Raw genomic sequence first — 15,846 nt, forward strand, 5'->3', positions numbered from 1 at the left:
GTGGAGAAGCTTATCTAAAAAAGGAGGGAGCAAAAGAGGCAGGTAATGGGGCAAGAAAAAAGGGAAGATAAAAGACACGGGAGGGGGAAAGTGGGATMTGTAAAGAATGAGGTGTGAGATAGAGGAAAGGCTGATGTTCCCTTTGTTCCTGAATAATTTGTACTTGTGTGGCTCAAGCAGGAAGGCCTGGGTGGGTCAGCTGTTAAGGAGAGTGGGTTTGTTCTGAGCAAGGACAGCAGGATGAGAGGCCAAGGGTGGGTTGGAAATGGGCAGGTGATGGGGAGAGCCTCAAGTGCATCCAATCTCCCCTGTCAGCCTCTGAAACATTAAACTGCAGCTGGCCTTCCAGAGCACTAGATGCATGCAAACAGGTTATGGAAGGAGCACTTCACTTGAATGATGTACATTTTAGCTAAAACATGATGGAGAAAGTGGAAACTTGTGGTTATATTTGGTAATGTGCAGATGYTCATCCTCCATGGAGTGGGAAATTAGAGGCTGAAGTATCTCCTGCAGGCATTAGTGGTGTTGGAGCTGTTCCTGGCACTCTGACTGCAGGGTTGGTGCAAGTAAAGGCTCTGGGTTGAGGACTGAGGCTCTCAGAAYGCAGGACACAGCAGGGTTGCAGAGCAAACCCTCAAATGCTGCCTGGCTTTTGTCATGGATCAAGGCACTCCTTCCTGGTAAACCTTAGCAGCACTGGGAAGCTCCTCATGTGGCAGAGGAGGGGAAGAAGAGAACATTCTGGGCAGCCTCTTTAAATCTAATCTAATCAAGGGATTTCTTTTTTTTCCCTTAGTAGTTTCCCATTGAGTCAGTKCATCCATGGTGTGGGCTCTGTGCCAGTTCTCCATTCAGCTGGAAAATGCTCCTTTCCTGTTCTGCTGGCTCCTGGAAGTGAGGGTCAGCTTGTGTCCCTGCCATGCTGCCAGAGTGACCTCAGAGAGTGACCTGAGAGCAGCTGAGGGCCCTGGGGGCTCTGGGGGTGCTTGTGCTGCCATTGTGTGGAGCCAGCTCTGCGTGCTGAGGGACAGAGGCAGCAGCAGGATCAGGGTTATGGGGCAGCTGAAGCTTTGGGCATTGTGGGCTTTTGGRGCCCGGGACTGGGGKCTGCAGTGCTTTTCCCAGGTGATTSCTGGCAGGGTGGGATTTGGAGCAAAGCAGCACAAATGGTGGCTCCTGTTCTTTCCCGGTGGGTGACGGCGCTGCCGGGGCTCCGCTCAGGAACCTCTCCTTTACATCTCCTGGTGATGCCAGGTTGGACAGGGCTCAGAGCAGCCTGGTCTGGTGCAAGGTGCCTCTGCCTGTGGCAGGGGGAGAACTGCAACAAGCTSATTCAACCCAGACCATTGTGGGATTCTGCGAAGAACCAAAATGCAAGTACCTGCACTTGGGACATAGTAAGGCTTGAAAGGGATCAAAACCTTACAGAATAAGCTGTTGCCAGGGATTTTTTTCATACCCCTGAACTTTCAGAGATTTGGGTCAATTCAAATTCTGAATATTCTTCTGTGTATTTSACCTGGACCCCTGTCAGGAGTTGAGTTTCTGTGTTACGTTAGGTAAGAAATTCCCAGGCTAGGTGGAGGTTTGGATGAAAGTTCATTGCATCTGTGACTTGTCTCCCATGGGCTTAAAGGTACGCCCTGTGCTTGTGTTAAGAACAAGGTGAGCAGAAGTTTCTTCTTTCCACACCTCTTGTAGTTTGTGAATTTCCGTCGTGGGTTCATTTGTTTGCTTTCTTTTAGAGTAATTTTTGAGAGAAATTTTTTAGGAATTTTATCTGATTCTTGGGCACCTTAAATCTTGATGTTTCCCTTTAAAAGGGACCCAGGCTGACATGGGATTCGGATGAACAAATTATTATTAATTCCTTTAACAGCAATAAACCACTTCACAAATAACTGTATTTTACCCACCCACGCTGTGTTGATAATTGAACACTGAACAAAGGTTGTCCTTGCCTTTGTCCACTTATGCCTAATGTAGCAAAGGGGTGTTTGTGCATAAAAGATAAGGACAAGACCATTTGCTTGAATTAGAATCTGATTAAGAGTCATTGATTTCTCCATCAAACCCATGARTTAACAAATACTCATAAAAGTGAGTCTTTCCATGGCAGGGACTGTTCTTGAGGCAGTAGTGACTGAAAATACTGGTGGTGTTTTAGGCTTTGTGTGTCATTTGGTGCTAAATGGAATTTGGGAATAGACAATGTGTGTCACTSCTGCTGTGGGCAGATTGCTGTGAGTGCTGGGCTCAGCAGAGTCACTCCTTGCTGTTACCCTGATGGGATCTCAGCTTCTCCTCAGGCTTAAGAGTTTCTTTAAGTGTGGATCTCACAGAATCATGGAATGTCCTGAGCTGGAAGGGACCCATAGGATCCTCCCATGCAACTCCTGGCCCTGCACAGGACATCCCAACAATCCCGTCCTGTGTCTGAGAGCATTGTCCAAATGCTCCTGGAGCTCTGGCAGCCCTGGGGCCGTGATCATTCCCTGGGGAGTTTGGGCAGTGCCCAGCACCCTCTGGGGGAAGAACCTTTCTGTGATATCCAGCCTAACCCTCCCCTGACACAGCTCCAGCYGTTCCCTGGGTCCTGCCCCTGGTCACAGAGCAGAGATCACTRCTGGCCCTTGGAGGAGCTGTAGCCCCTGAGGAGGTCGCCCCTCAGCCTCTTCTTCTCCAGGCTGAGCACACCAAGTGCCCTCAGCTGCTCCTCCTGTGGCCCCTCCAGACCCTTCACCCTCGTTCTTGGCAGACGCCGTGCTCCAAAGAACGAGGGTTGACAAATGCTTTGGTTCTGCAAGTGACCCCTCACTGTCCTGGCTGCCCCAGAGCTGCCTGTCCCAGCACGTCTGGGGCTGGGAAATGAGGTAACARCTTGAATTCTAGTAAGTGATAAAAGGAAATTCTGTCCCTTTCCAGAGCTCCAGGAGCTGGAGCAGTTCACTGTAAGTTTGTGTGTGATGACACCACCATGCCAAGTGGTCTGAAAGGGAAGGTTTGGGAACCAGGCATCAGGGAATGTGTGGGATATTTAACCTGAAAAGAAGTCAGGTGCAAGTGCACATTGTATGTTAGTTTGCTTTCCTCTAGCTTTATTTAAACAGGCACAGCTGCTGCTGTGGTGCTGTGGTTGGGTGTCCCTTTCTCTTGCCCCTCCACCTTTTCCATCTGACGTAGCCAAAACAAGAGCATGGCTCTCTGTTCCGTGCCCTCCAAGGGCTTTCCTAACACACACCCTCCAGCACTCTGCTGCCCTTCAGGATTAGTTTGTGCAGCATACTGGGAGCTTGGCAGCACTGGGGAGCAGTCCCACAGTTCTGTCTTTGCAGCAAGAGGTAGCGTCTCTGCTTCCCAAATTCCAGGACCTTGAAATCATAGTGCTGTTCTCAGGAATGTGCTGAACTCGGTACAGGGGAATGTGCAGCACATGCTGCCGCAGTGATGTTATKGCCAGATGTGGCCCCATGTACATAAAATTTCATATTCCTGTTGGGTTTTGCATGTTTTTCCCTTGTTCTGACAGGGAGAGGAGGGGCACAGCCCCTTTGCCCTCTCTCCTGGCTGAAGGCTGCTSAATGGGCTGCTTTGACACAATTCCTTTTCTCAGTGTGCAGAGGAAAGGAGAAGCCATTGGAAAAGGAGCTGAGAAGTTCCTCCTTGGCTATGGCCCCCAGAGCAGGTTATCCAGAGCTCGGGTAGGGCCTGGATTGACAGCCAGGCACCATCCTGGGATAGATGGGAGAATCCAGGCTGAGAGCATTCCCAGAGCCCTTAACWGAGAGCAGCTGTAACACTGTCCATCTGCCCCATTCCAGCTGTGCCTTACATTGATTGATGGCACAGCCAGGGATAATGGGAAAGCAGAGCACTACTGGAACAGCTGGGCTGGGAGCAGCAGGAAAGAGCTTCCCTCTGTCTGTGGAGTGAACATAGGAGGAGAGGGCTCCTCGAGAGGCAGCTTAGAGCARGGATTAGGGCACTGCAAGAAGAGAGTTTCGTCCCTCTCATGACCTGGGAGTGCTTTGGAGGATCCCAACCAACAAGTGCAGTGGGTTCTGGCATGTGAGGGTGAATAGTTTGGAAAAGGCTCTTGGCTGTCTCTGTCTCAGCTTTCGAATTGCGGGCTTTGATGCAATGCTGAGGGATTCTCTCAGTCCAGGCCCACAGTTTGGAAGCACTGAGCCACCACACTKGGAACGAATTGCCAGGAATTTCCTCTGTAATCAGGGAAAGCTTCAGCTCTCATTAAGAACACACTGTGCACTGAGCAGATCGGYGCTGCCTGCCCACGGCTGCCTCTTGGAATGGGCTGGAGTGCTGGAGCACCCAGGGAGCAGAGGATCCCACAGCACTGATGGGGACCTTCCTCTGGAGCTGCTGGASTTTGGACATCCCTCATCTGCTCCTAAAAAGGTCGAGATACACCTGAGTGAGCAAAAGCGCAGGAGGGCTGAATTCTCCGGATCTCGGTGCACAGAGACCTTGACTTTGAGGTGGCTGATTTAAATCCAGAACAGATTGTACCAGCTGAAACTTGTTACCATCTGGTTCTGTGCCTGAAGTGAAGAGAGTTTTGTGGTCTCATTCTGGTCCTCAGAAATGTCACCATCGTTAAATTAGCGTCTGTAATAGCAGGGAGACATTCCTTAGTGCCTTCAGGTCTGAGAATGTGTGTCAGGAAGCAAGTCTGCCTGCCATCTGTGGCAKGTTTATTAGGCAATCCCCAAGCCCCTCTTTTATGATCTTGGAGCCTTTCTGCAGGAGGTGGAATAATCCTGTTAGAACCATGATGTTTATTCAATGCTTCCATCTTTTGTAGCCCAATTTGAGATGCTTTTAATAAAGGGATGTTTATTAAGGGATTGGAACAGAAGGAGGGATGTAATTGAATTGTAACCTCACGCACTGGTACCCTGCGGTCACTCAGGTGCCCTGGGATGTAGGAGCTGTTACTCCTTGCTCTCTTCCTCRTGTTGGAGGCAGCTCTCTCTGGAGTCTGGTTGCTACATGTTAAACTTGTCTTCTCCCAAATCCTGGTRACCAGGGATAGGACTCAGGGAATGGCTGGAGCTGTGTCAGGGRAAGTTTAGGTGGGTTTCAGGAAAAGGTTCTTCCCCCAGAGGGTGGTGGACACTGCCCAGGTTCCCCAGGCAATGGGGACATGAGGCTGTCAGAACTCCAGGAGTATTTGGACAGCACTGCCAGGGATACACAGGGTGCGATTGTTGGGGTGTCTGTGCAGGGCCAGGGGCTGGACTGGATGATCCCATTGGTCCCTTCCAGCTCCATGATTTCTCATTATTTGGGTCCACATGTGCTTTGCTAGGAGGAAATAGTCTGCATAAAATCAGATAATAAACTTCCACTGCTCCTGGAGCATGAGGGGCTCCCAGTTTTATTGTCTCATGTAAACCCTTTACCCATCATCTTCTGTGTTCAAGAGCAYTGATGTTGATCCCCTAATSCGAGTTGGTCTCTAAGCTTTCTTCYCCCAGAGAACTTTTCTGYGTAAAAACCTTATTTTGTGCAAGGCGCCATTATAGCCAATTCCCTGCTGGTTAAAAACACCTGGAATCCTGTAACTTGTATGTCAGTCAGGATATTTACTGATGATGCAGACACAGACTGGAAGATTAAACTCTGCTTTGTGTAAATAAAGAAGTTGGTGCTAGACCAGCTGAGGGAAAATGTTGCCTGTTCATGCTGCTCTTCAAAGCAGCAGATTCCAGTTTCTTGGATCTTCTGTCTATTCCAGATAATGAGAATAAAATAAATTTAAGCAACTCAGCTCCTGATAGTAATTTGTGAACAGGAAACCTGCCTAAATAACCAGATTAATACATAGTGATGGATTTTTTTCTGACCAGTCAAGTGTTTGACTTCATGTCTTCACTTCTTTCCTTGTGCTTCCTTCTGTACATCCGGGTCAGGCTTCATCCCAGCACATTTCCAATGCATTTTGCTAATTCCAGGCTTGCAGGAATATGTGACTCTAGGTGGAGATTTGAAACTGCGAGTTATTTAACGGCTGATGAATCCAGAAGTGTAATCTTTTGGCCTTTGTGTTCAAGACCTGCTGGAAGTGCAGCTGAACCCTCTGGTTTGTAATAGGATTRGGAGGTTTTTGATTAGGTTAGTAATGCTGGGAATATTTCCTCCTAGAATGTATTTCATTATTTTTGATTMATTACTGTGCTTTTTACCTCATTAAGTTAAATCTGGGCAAATCTGGCTGGAAACATCAAACATGTCTTGYGTCTCTGTGCCTTTGGGGTTTCAGGGTGCTTTTGTGTGGGGATGCTCAGCTTCATGGATGTCTTCTAATTTGGGAGAGCATCTGGGTGTAAGAGCTGCAGGAAGAGAGTTGGGAGAGTGGGGAAGGCATAATGTAGCTTCAAATGCTGATAATGCTGATTAAYGCTAATAATTTTCATTATTTTACTTTGGAAGCAGTTGTCTTTTATAAAGTGCAATGTATGAATTAGTTTTAGTATTCATGCACTTAAGAAGGACTAGAAAAAGCCTTTAATTCTTCTTTTTCCAAACAAGGAAAGGAAAGAAAGGAAAATCCATTACAATTTTCTCATGTACACGTGAAAGGATAGAGTACAGCACAAATACTGAGTCTAGTTAAGACTAGGTCTGGTTTAGACTCACTGCTCATCTGCCTCATAGAATTCTGTCATAGAATCCCAGAATGGTTTGGTTTGGAAAGGTTCTTAAATCTCATCCAGTCCCCTGCCATGGGCAGGGGCACCTTCTATTGTCCCAGGTTGCTCCAAGCTCCATCCAGCCTGGCCTTGGACTCTTCCAGGGATCCTGGGGCAGCCACAGCTTCTCTGGGCAYCCACCCAGTGCCAGGGCATTCCCACCCTTACAGGGAAGGATTTCTCCCCATTATCACATCTAACCCTGCCCTCTGGCAGTGGGAAGCCATTTCCTCTTGTCCTGGCACTCCAGGCCCTTGTAAAAAAAAAATCTCTGCTTGTGTTTAATCGTTCTCCAAGTGGTCTGGTTTTCCCAGTGGGGAGAGGAGTGTTTTTCTATGGCTGCTTGAGCTTTTCCTCTCAGGAGTAGTTGTGACCTGGCCCCCAGTGTTCCCTGGCCCTTCCACCCTGGTGCAGGCCCCGGGATTTAGAGTGGGAAAGCTCTTGGGAGSTGTCTTGGCCCCACGGCACATCCTGGTTGTGGGTGTGAGTGGAAGCAGCTCTTTGGCATCTGAGGTTATTGGTAATCAAAAGTACTTTTAAACTTGCCAGTAACATGGGTTTGGGGGGGAAACAAAACAGCATTTTTAATAGAAAATCAAACTTCTCTGTAGCTGTTTAAAAATTCTCCAGATCCCTTTCTTCAACACTTTCCCACGTGCATTTTCTATTCTCACAGTAATGTGCCCTGGGCATTATTTTGGTGCTTTTCAGATGTTGCCACTTATTGAACCACATTTTTTTTCATAGTATAAGAGGACAAAATGGTATGAGGCAATTTGCCATTTTCTTACATTTAGTAATTTCAATTCTGGATTCCTTCTGTAATAGTTCCTTCTGTTCCATGCAATTTAATGGATGTTTTCTTGCATGCTCCAGAAAATATGCAGTTTTTAAATAAACACCATGTGTTCYATAAAACACCAGAGTCAGCACAAAAGTCAGGGCTTTACACAGCCTGCATTTTGTGAGCACAGAGTGCATAAAATATCCCTGCAGCCAGGGAGAYGGAGCCATGGAGTTACTGAAGGCCACTGTTAGCTGTTGTGTCAGCCTGGGGAACAGAGGAGTCACCTCTGGAGCCGTTTAACCTGCAGCAGGGACAGCCACATTCCAGAGGTGAGGGTTTGAATGTGTAAACAGCACAGTTCTCCTGCCAGCTGAACTCACTGTGCTGCTTGCCTTTGAAACAACAAAGATGACAGAGCTGTAATTCCAGTCCCTGGAGCCTGGAAGGGTTGTGCCCATGAACTCCACAGATGTCTCATTATGGTGCCATTAGAATCCCATCATTTATTCTGTTGCTTTAACTTTGTGCAAATTCAAATACTGTATATGTAGGATTTCATTTCTGGGTTTCAGTGTAATTCAGTAAAACTTGGTTATTTTTTCTGATTGCTGCCCTCGAYTCAAACAGGTGAAGGTTGGAAGAGACCTGGGGTCATCAGGTCCAAGTGCCTGCTCTGAGCTGGGTCAGCTGGAGCAAGTAATTGGGCCACCTCCCCTTGGGTTCTGAGGATCTCTGAGGATGGAAACATCCTCAGAGATAGCAGGTGACAATTTTTTGGAGCTTCTTGTTGGCTTTTGGAAGAAAATAGGAGGAAAACTGCAAAGCTGCTGATGCTGTTTTGATRTGGAGTAGTGTCTTTGCTGGTTGGGGTTGTATTCCTGAGCACAGGTATTTTTCTTCAAACTCCTTGTTTTGTTRAAATGGGCAGTTTTGTAGAACAAGTGAAAGGCACTCTGTGAACTCAAGGGTGTCTCTGCAGACAGTCACAGCTCTGCTTTCAGCAGTGAAGGTGTTGGGATTTCTGCCCTCAGCACACACATACACTCTGTATTTGTGAGTACCTTTGTTATGGAAAATGCCAATTTACTGAATTACATAATGGTCATTAGCAGACCAGGGCAATTCAGCCTCCGTGAGGAGCCAAGTGAAGCCATAGCAGTGGTTCCAGATGTTATGGAGTGATTTCCTATGATGTTATCTGTGGCCTCATGCCTTTGTTAGCAGAAGATTCTACACTGGTGGATTTTAAAATGGCTTTGAAAGGGAACAGCCACCAGCATGATACCTGTCCACCCACGGCTCAAAATCCCACTGGTCTCTGTCTTTGGCTCTGGGTCCTCTGCTGTGGTCTGGAGTTCAGCAGGGGCTGATGGGCTGGAGCCTTATCTGGGAGGGAGGAAGGTTATTCTTTCCTACCCATGCTGGGTGTTCTGTTTGCCTTTGCACCGTGCTGAGGGAGTGGGACACCCAGTAGGGCTGAGGAGAAAATGGCTGAAACCTGGAGTGGTTTGGGTTGGAGGGACCTTAAAGCTCATCCAGTGCYACCCCTGCCATGRGCAGGGACACCTYCCACTGTCCCAGCTTCTCTGGGCACCCTGTTGCCAGGGGCTCACCGCCCTCACAGGGAAGGATTTTCCTTCCCAATATTGCATCTAACCCTGCCCTCTGGCAGTGGGAACAATCGCCCCTTGTGCTGTCCCTCCATCCCTTGACCCCAATCTCTCTCCAGCTCTCCTGGAGCCCCTTTAGGTTCTGGAAGGGGCTCTGAGATCTCCCTGGAGCTTTCTCCAGGTGAGCACCCCCAGCTCTCTCAGCCTGGCTCCAGAGCAGAGGGGCCCAGCCCTTGGAGTGTCCCCATGGGTCCCTCAGGACTCGCTTCAGCAGGTCAGGAATAATGTGCTTTTTGTTTCTGTGTTGTCCTTGGCATAAACAGTCTGTCCAGGGAAGAGCAAACCATCTTTCCTTCACCATGTTCCTTCCAGACAATCTCRTTATCCATGTTAAAGGAAGAACAGTGCCTGTATCTCTGTGGATGTTTGGGACGTGGATGACCTGGGACTCAGTTTCCCTGTTGGTTGCTGCTTTGCCCACTTGGATATGTGATGTGAGATCATGTAAAGCCGTAGAATGGGTTGTTACAAGTTTGTCTGGGCTGGTGATGGCACAGGTGATGTATCCTGGGATAAACTGCTGCAGAGGAAGAACGGGAGAGACAGGAGTAATTCTTCCTGGGTCAGGATRTTTGTATCCTTTTAAAGGCTGGGCTTAATCACAGAATCCCAGTCTGGTTTGGGTTAAAGCTTAAAGCTCATCTTGTTCCACCCCCTGCTAAGGGCAGGGACTCTTCCACTAAAATGTTAATATTTACCAACACGAGGAATTTCCCAAAGGCTGGGATTGTGGAGAAAGAGGGAATTAACCCGTGTACCTGGGACAAGGAGGGCAATGAGGATTCCATCTACTTCTTCTCTGCATCTTCTACTTGTCTGCAATTTGTTAAATCCCTAAAATCAGGCAAGACACCTGGAGCCGAGTCCTGGCATTTTGAGGAAATAGCTTTAGAAAAAACCTACATATTTAAATAAACTCATGGAACAGTCACAGTTCCTGTTTATTCTGTGCCTCCACCCAAATCCAAACCTCAAAGCTTCCCAGTAAATCCGATGTGCAGACATTTTTACTGTGTCCCACAGTGGTCCCATCCCAGCCCCTCCATGAGGAGCAGAGTGTTTGCACTGGAATTGTGTTAAATTCTGATTTTAAGTGGAAACTTGTCATCTGTGCAACCTGTTTGGTATCAGAGATGARCTCTGGTCCTTTCATCACTGATTTTAATGGGACTTTGAATATATGTTATATACCAATATATGCAGGAAACCAGTGTTTCCCAGAGGCTGGTGCACTCTGCAAGGGAGCAGCCCTGGCTCAGAGAGGCAGCAGAGTAGAACTGCTGTGTATTTTTGTTTTACAGCAGTGTCCTGATGAGGACAAGCTGATTTCACTGATTCTGGATCATTTGCAAATGAGCTGCTTAAAAAATATGTCATCCCTGGTTTGATGGGTACCTCAGCCCTGCATATTTGAACACGTAGCTGTGAAGGGGGACTCGTGTTTAAGCAGAGGGATCTGGGAGTGTGTGTGAAGATCACTGAAATATCATTGTAATAATGAAAGGCAGACTGGGAGCATTTAGAAAGAAATTGTCCTTGTTTAGTGRTTTAATCATCATGTTATTTTTGTAGCTGAAACACTTCACAGGAGTAGTGGGAGAATGTGCTTTATGCATGATTTGAGGGTGTGCTTTGTGAAAAAGGCTGAAATGAATAAATTTAATAAAGGCAAGTTTCTCCACCATCATCTGTAATATTTGCAGATGAGCTGCATCTATATATCTAATATGTGTTATATGTTACAGATACTCTGGAGTTTTTCCAGCCAGCAGCTTCCAAGCCTGTTCTGCTGAGTGCAGAGCATACCAGGGAGGGAAAAAAGAGAGGTAGACTTGAATTATCTGGTTTGCCAAGATAATGATAACATTCTGATATGTCCAGAAGTGCAGGAGTGRGGGATGCCCTGTTTGTGGCCAAATACAGGAGGTACCTGAGGTGGTGGCTGATCTGAGGCATCTCCAGAGCTCAGTGATTTAGTTACAAAGTGGTTTGTTTTGTCCCTTAATACTGATTTTAGGTCAAAAGCTGCTCTACCCTGTGTTCAGTGATCTCTGCTGCAACCCCTGGGAGGGTGGTAGGGGAGACAGGACGGGCAGGAACTTCCTGGTGCCTTTCCCCGGATGCTGCTGGTGTTCCTAAGGCAGCATTTCAGGGCTCTTCGGGGATGCTCTGGCTGAGGCTGTTTTCTCTGCCTTCAGTAACACATCAAATAAAAATAACCTCACTGTAACCTTCAGTCTTTGGAAGTTTTGTGCGTTTTTGCAGGAATGGGAACAGCTGCCTTTGGGGAGGTGGGGAAAGCTGCTCCCCCCGGCACTGAGTTTGTGCTGATGCACCTTCCTCAAAATCCAGGCCAGGCAGAAACCARAGCTTGGGGAAGTCAGAGTGCTGGGTGTGAGTGAGGAGGGGCAGCCTGAGGAGCTGCTGTTCCGGCCTGTGCTGCCTGCGGGGAGTTCATTAGGGAGAAATGAAGATACGGGGTTTAAATTATAATCCTCTTACTTTCCCAGAGCTGAATGCCCAGAGATTTCCCTCGTTGGAGGGTTGCAGTTGTTTGGGTAGCGGTGATTGAGTTGTCACCGTGATTGGATTTGGGTCTGTGGGAGGGCAGAGCCAGCCCAGCTCCACAAAGATGRTGATTCAGAATTAAAAGTCACATCCTTGCTGTCACCATCACCCTGCACTTGTGAGGAGTTCTGCTGCTACGGGGGATTTCTTCACCTGCATCAGAGACCAAATTCCTGCTGTCCCAGCCAGTGACCCAGGGGAAAACTCTGCAAAAGCAGCCTCAAGGTCTGGTGCATCAGCACAGCCKCTCCTGTCCTCCCTTTGTGGTTTTCCTCAAGGAAAATCATTCAGCAGCTGGAAGGAAAACGGAGTCTTGTTAAAAACAGGAATAAAGAGGAGACTCCTGTGCAGGGATCTCTCTCCTGTACCTTGCTCCAGGGGCATCTGCCTTTGGTTGTAGGGCTTGTGTAAGTAAGAATTTATAAATCTGGGTGCAGGACCCTTAGTATAAAGAACACTGACTGCACCTCTGAGTGCCCATATGGGGGGTTTGAGTCAATATTTAGCATTTAACTGGGTCAGGGAATGTCTTGGGAACAGACTAGTGCAGGTTTTATGCAGAAATACCTGTACTGCAGGAGAAATGGATATGGGCTGAGGGTGTTTTGTTGTTTGGGCAAAGAGATGGATCTCATAATAGTTTTATCCAGTTTCCAGCCAATGTGTATTTTTGATATTTTATGTCTTGACATAAAATTGTAACAAGATATGTTTAAAAATGTGTTTGGTGGCACTTTTGGTGAATTTTTAGCTGTGTGTTCTCCACCATTAGTGCCATGATACATGAGATAGAATGAGATATAAAACCACCTGGGCAAGGGACCGTAGTTTTTATTCCCCTGCAGCACCAYGTTGGTTTGTGGCCACACAAAAACAGCCCTTTGGGGCTGCTGTGGGACAGCTAAGGGCTGCCAGTGGCCCCTGCAAACCCCATGTTGTTCTACAGTGTTTTGCTTACTCTGTCATGTTCCTGCCAAGGGATTCAAGCTCTCTGCTGATATCCAGGGGGGCYGGAGCCGTGGCTGTGCTGGTGGCACTGGGAAGGGACTGGGAAAGCRAAGGTTCCCTCGCCAAGGTCACGGYGATAGCAATGGGAGCTGCAGCAAAGCTCCTGAGTCACGGTCATGTGCTGGAGCTGCGAGTCCAGTTCTCCTCCTCATGTGGAACTTCAGTAAATATAGACCCAGCAACCACTTCCTGAGTCAGGAGAGACTTCGGGAATCAGCCACAGGGATTAACCCCTTCCCAGCCAGCCCTGCTACAGAGCTCAGCCAGGGACACCTTTCTGCCTGGGGGTGGAAGAGTTTTGTTTGCAAAAAATTTTCCAGAGGCAGAGCTGGGTGACTCAGCTCTTCTGAGCCTGATGTGTATACTTTGCCTGTTTATTCCCAGGACAGGCAGTCTCATGGGAGTCATGTTACGCTGCAGGCTCAGTGTTTATTAAGCAGCTCGGAGCCTGAGCTAAAAATAACTTTTTTCAGTTGTTTGGTTGATAGTGATTATTTTTCCTTGCTTAGCACATGCAGCAGCCCGAAGTGGAAACAGCCCAGAGAAAGGGTTTTCCCAGCAAGTTGTGGGAATACATAAACACTCAGCTATTATCACCTTCTTCCCCTGAACAGSCACAGCTGAAATATAAAATCAGGAAGGTGAGAGCTTTAAGGGAAGCAAATTGCTCTGTTTCAAAGTGGATCGGCTCAGCAGTGCCCTGTCCTCTTCCAGCAGTTATTTGAACTTCAGGGATTCAATCCAGCCTTTAGATGCCTCAGAACCAACATTTGTCTGCAGAGAGCCGTACTTGCTTCCCTGCCTTCCCCTCTGTGAGGGTTGATTTAGGGGATTTTTGGGCATTTCCTCACTGATCTCTTCATTCCCTCGCTCTGTCCTCAGCATTCCAGCCCCAGTACATAGAGCCCTGTGTGGCTGCACGTGACCGYATCACTTTCTGTACCCATTCAGCTGCTTGGCACAGAAAAAAGTCCTTTGACAGATGAATAGATGCAATGCTTTAATCAGCTGATGTGACTGAAAAGCAGCAGAGTGCTGTAATTTATTCTGTTGGATCTTTGATAGTTTATTTAGGCTCCCACTGTTGATGTGAAGTTAATACCTGCAGAAATTTATAAACTGCTTTTCTCTCCCTTTTCTTCCCCTTTTTATGCTTTTAACACAAATACCAGTTAAGACAAGGTCCCTYTGGTTGAAACATGTGGAGCAGAAGCATTTGTTGTTGTGCAGTAGTTGTAAGACATGTTTATGTAGGTGATGTTTGTTGTCTGCAGAGGGATTTGCATTGCCATTCTTCCTTAGTTGTGACCTCACCCCCACGGGGTTGTCTGTCCAAAACTACCTTGACTGATGACACCTTAATAGCAGAAACCCTTCAGTGGCCACTAGTGAGGCCTTTCTATGGTTTTTTCTTTATTTATACCTTATTGCTGTACTTACTCTGGTAGGGTTTAAATACTAAAGCAAGTTTAACCCTGGCTGGTGTCAGTGTCAGAAGTGATGTGGTACCAGTGAAGCAGTGCCTTAGGCRCTCTGTTTCCAAATACCTGCTTTAGAGTTTTGCTGCTAAAACTCAGAGGTTTTTCAGGCTTAATGATAGCTGTGCTCCCTTTCTCTCATATTTCATTTGGCTTGGGTGATTTAAGGAAAACCGGGGCTGTTTTGGAGGTGGGTACAGCGTTTGGGGCAGCATCAGAGTTACATCTGACTTACACTTCAGGAGTCMTGTCTGACTTGAGCTCTGCTCTGACACATGCAGTTTAAGCCCAAAGGAAGTGTTTGCATGAGCCTGAAGATGGGGAGGAATAGTAGGTATTTTCTTCTCTAGTTGCTGAGGTACTGTGGGAGCAGCAGTTTGGGATGAGAACTCATCTSCTGAGTTGTGGAGCTAGAGACACAAGGAGCCAGTGGTCATCTGGTGCATTTATTGGTTTTATTTATAGTATCTCCCAACACAGTCACCTACCCTTTGTGCTCACTGCTGATTGGTAGGAGAGATATGAGGGAGAATGGCTTTAAACTGAAAGAGAGTGGCTTTAGGTTGGGTGTTAGGAGGAAATCCTTTCCTGTGTGGGTGGTGAAGCCCTGGTACAGGGTGCCCAGAGCTGTGGCTGCCCCTGGATCCCTGGCAGTGTCCAAGGCCAGGCTGGACATTGGGGCTTGGAGCCCACCTGGGATAGTGGAAGGTGTCCCTGCCCATGGCAGGGGGAGGGACTGAGTGAGGATGATTGAAGTCTCTTCCAACCCCAATCATTCCATGATTCCRTAATATGAGCAGCAGCATCTGGACCTGTGCTGATCCTCCAAGGGAAGAAGCCTTAATCTCCCATTGGGCAGGGATCCCAGATGCAGAAGGTCAGCAGCAGGATACTACAAAGGCAGGACAACTTCTCCAGGTTGGGGATGAAAAGTTTCCCTGTGTCTCCTCAGCTGTGGGTTCACTCTGTGACAGCACTGACACCACCAGCTCCAGCAGAATCACTCGTCAAGTAGAAGGGGAAAAGAGCTGATGCTGTATCTGACATCTCAAAATAAAAAATAGAACACTTCTTTTCATTTAGTTGTTTGCATTAATTAGTTTTTGGCAGTGGTGAAGAGAGGGAAGGGAAGGCTGGAGTGGGTGGAATCCGTGGGCTCCTGGAGAGAAGGGGCAGGGAACACCTTCTTCCCCACCTCTCAGAGGATGCTGGCAATCTCAGGAGCTGAGCAAAACATTTTAATTGCTCTTGATCCAGAGGCTGTGGTGGTGTATTGGTATAAACTACTCCAGAACAACATTGTCCAGCTAGATAATCTGCCAGTATGTTTGGTGTCCTGGATCACTGGGGAGATCTAGATCACTATTTGRAGACACACATTTTATCATCATTTTGACCCAAAAAGCTGTGAAARTGAGGCAGAAGTTAACAGAAGGTCCTGCTTAATTAAGTTGTGTGGTAGGAGTGGTGTCCTTCTGTGTCTGTGGAGTCGTGTCTAAGTTTTGCTCTTTAAAAAGCAGTTTCAGTGTGGTCCCAGAGTAGGAATAGAAGGTTTTGCAGCAGTTGGGTGTTGGGATGGGGCTGGTTTTGGTTTGGGCTTTTTTTTTCTTTTTTTT

At 47.5% G+C, this 15,846-nt stretch overlaps 1 protein-coding gene across 8 annotated transcripts in view; it reads left to right on the plus strand.

Annotated features, from left to right (window-relative positions):
* The window catches only part of EIF4G3 (eukaryotic translation initiation factor 4 gamma 3), a 137,276-nt gene that overhangs the window by 49,128 nt on the left and 72,302 nt on the right, over positions 1–15,846 (plus strand). The window lies entirely within an intron of this gene.

The sequence above is a fragment of the Malurus melanocephalus genome, unplaced genomic scaffold (assembly GCF_030028575.1).
Source record: "Malurus melanocephalus ecotype Western Australia unplaced genomic scaffold, MMel_1.1 scaffold_440, whole genome shotgun sequence".
In the NCBI taxonomy this organism is placed as follows: Eukaryota; Metazoa; Chordata; class Aves; order Passeriformes; family Maluridae; genus Malurus; species Malurus melanocephalus.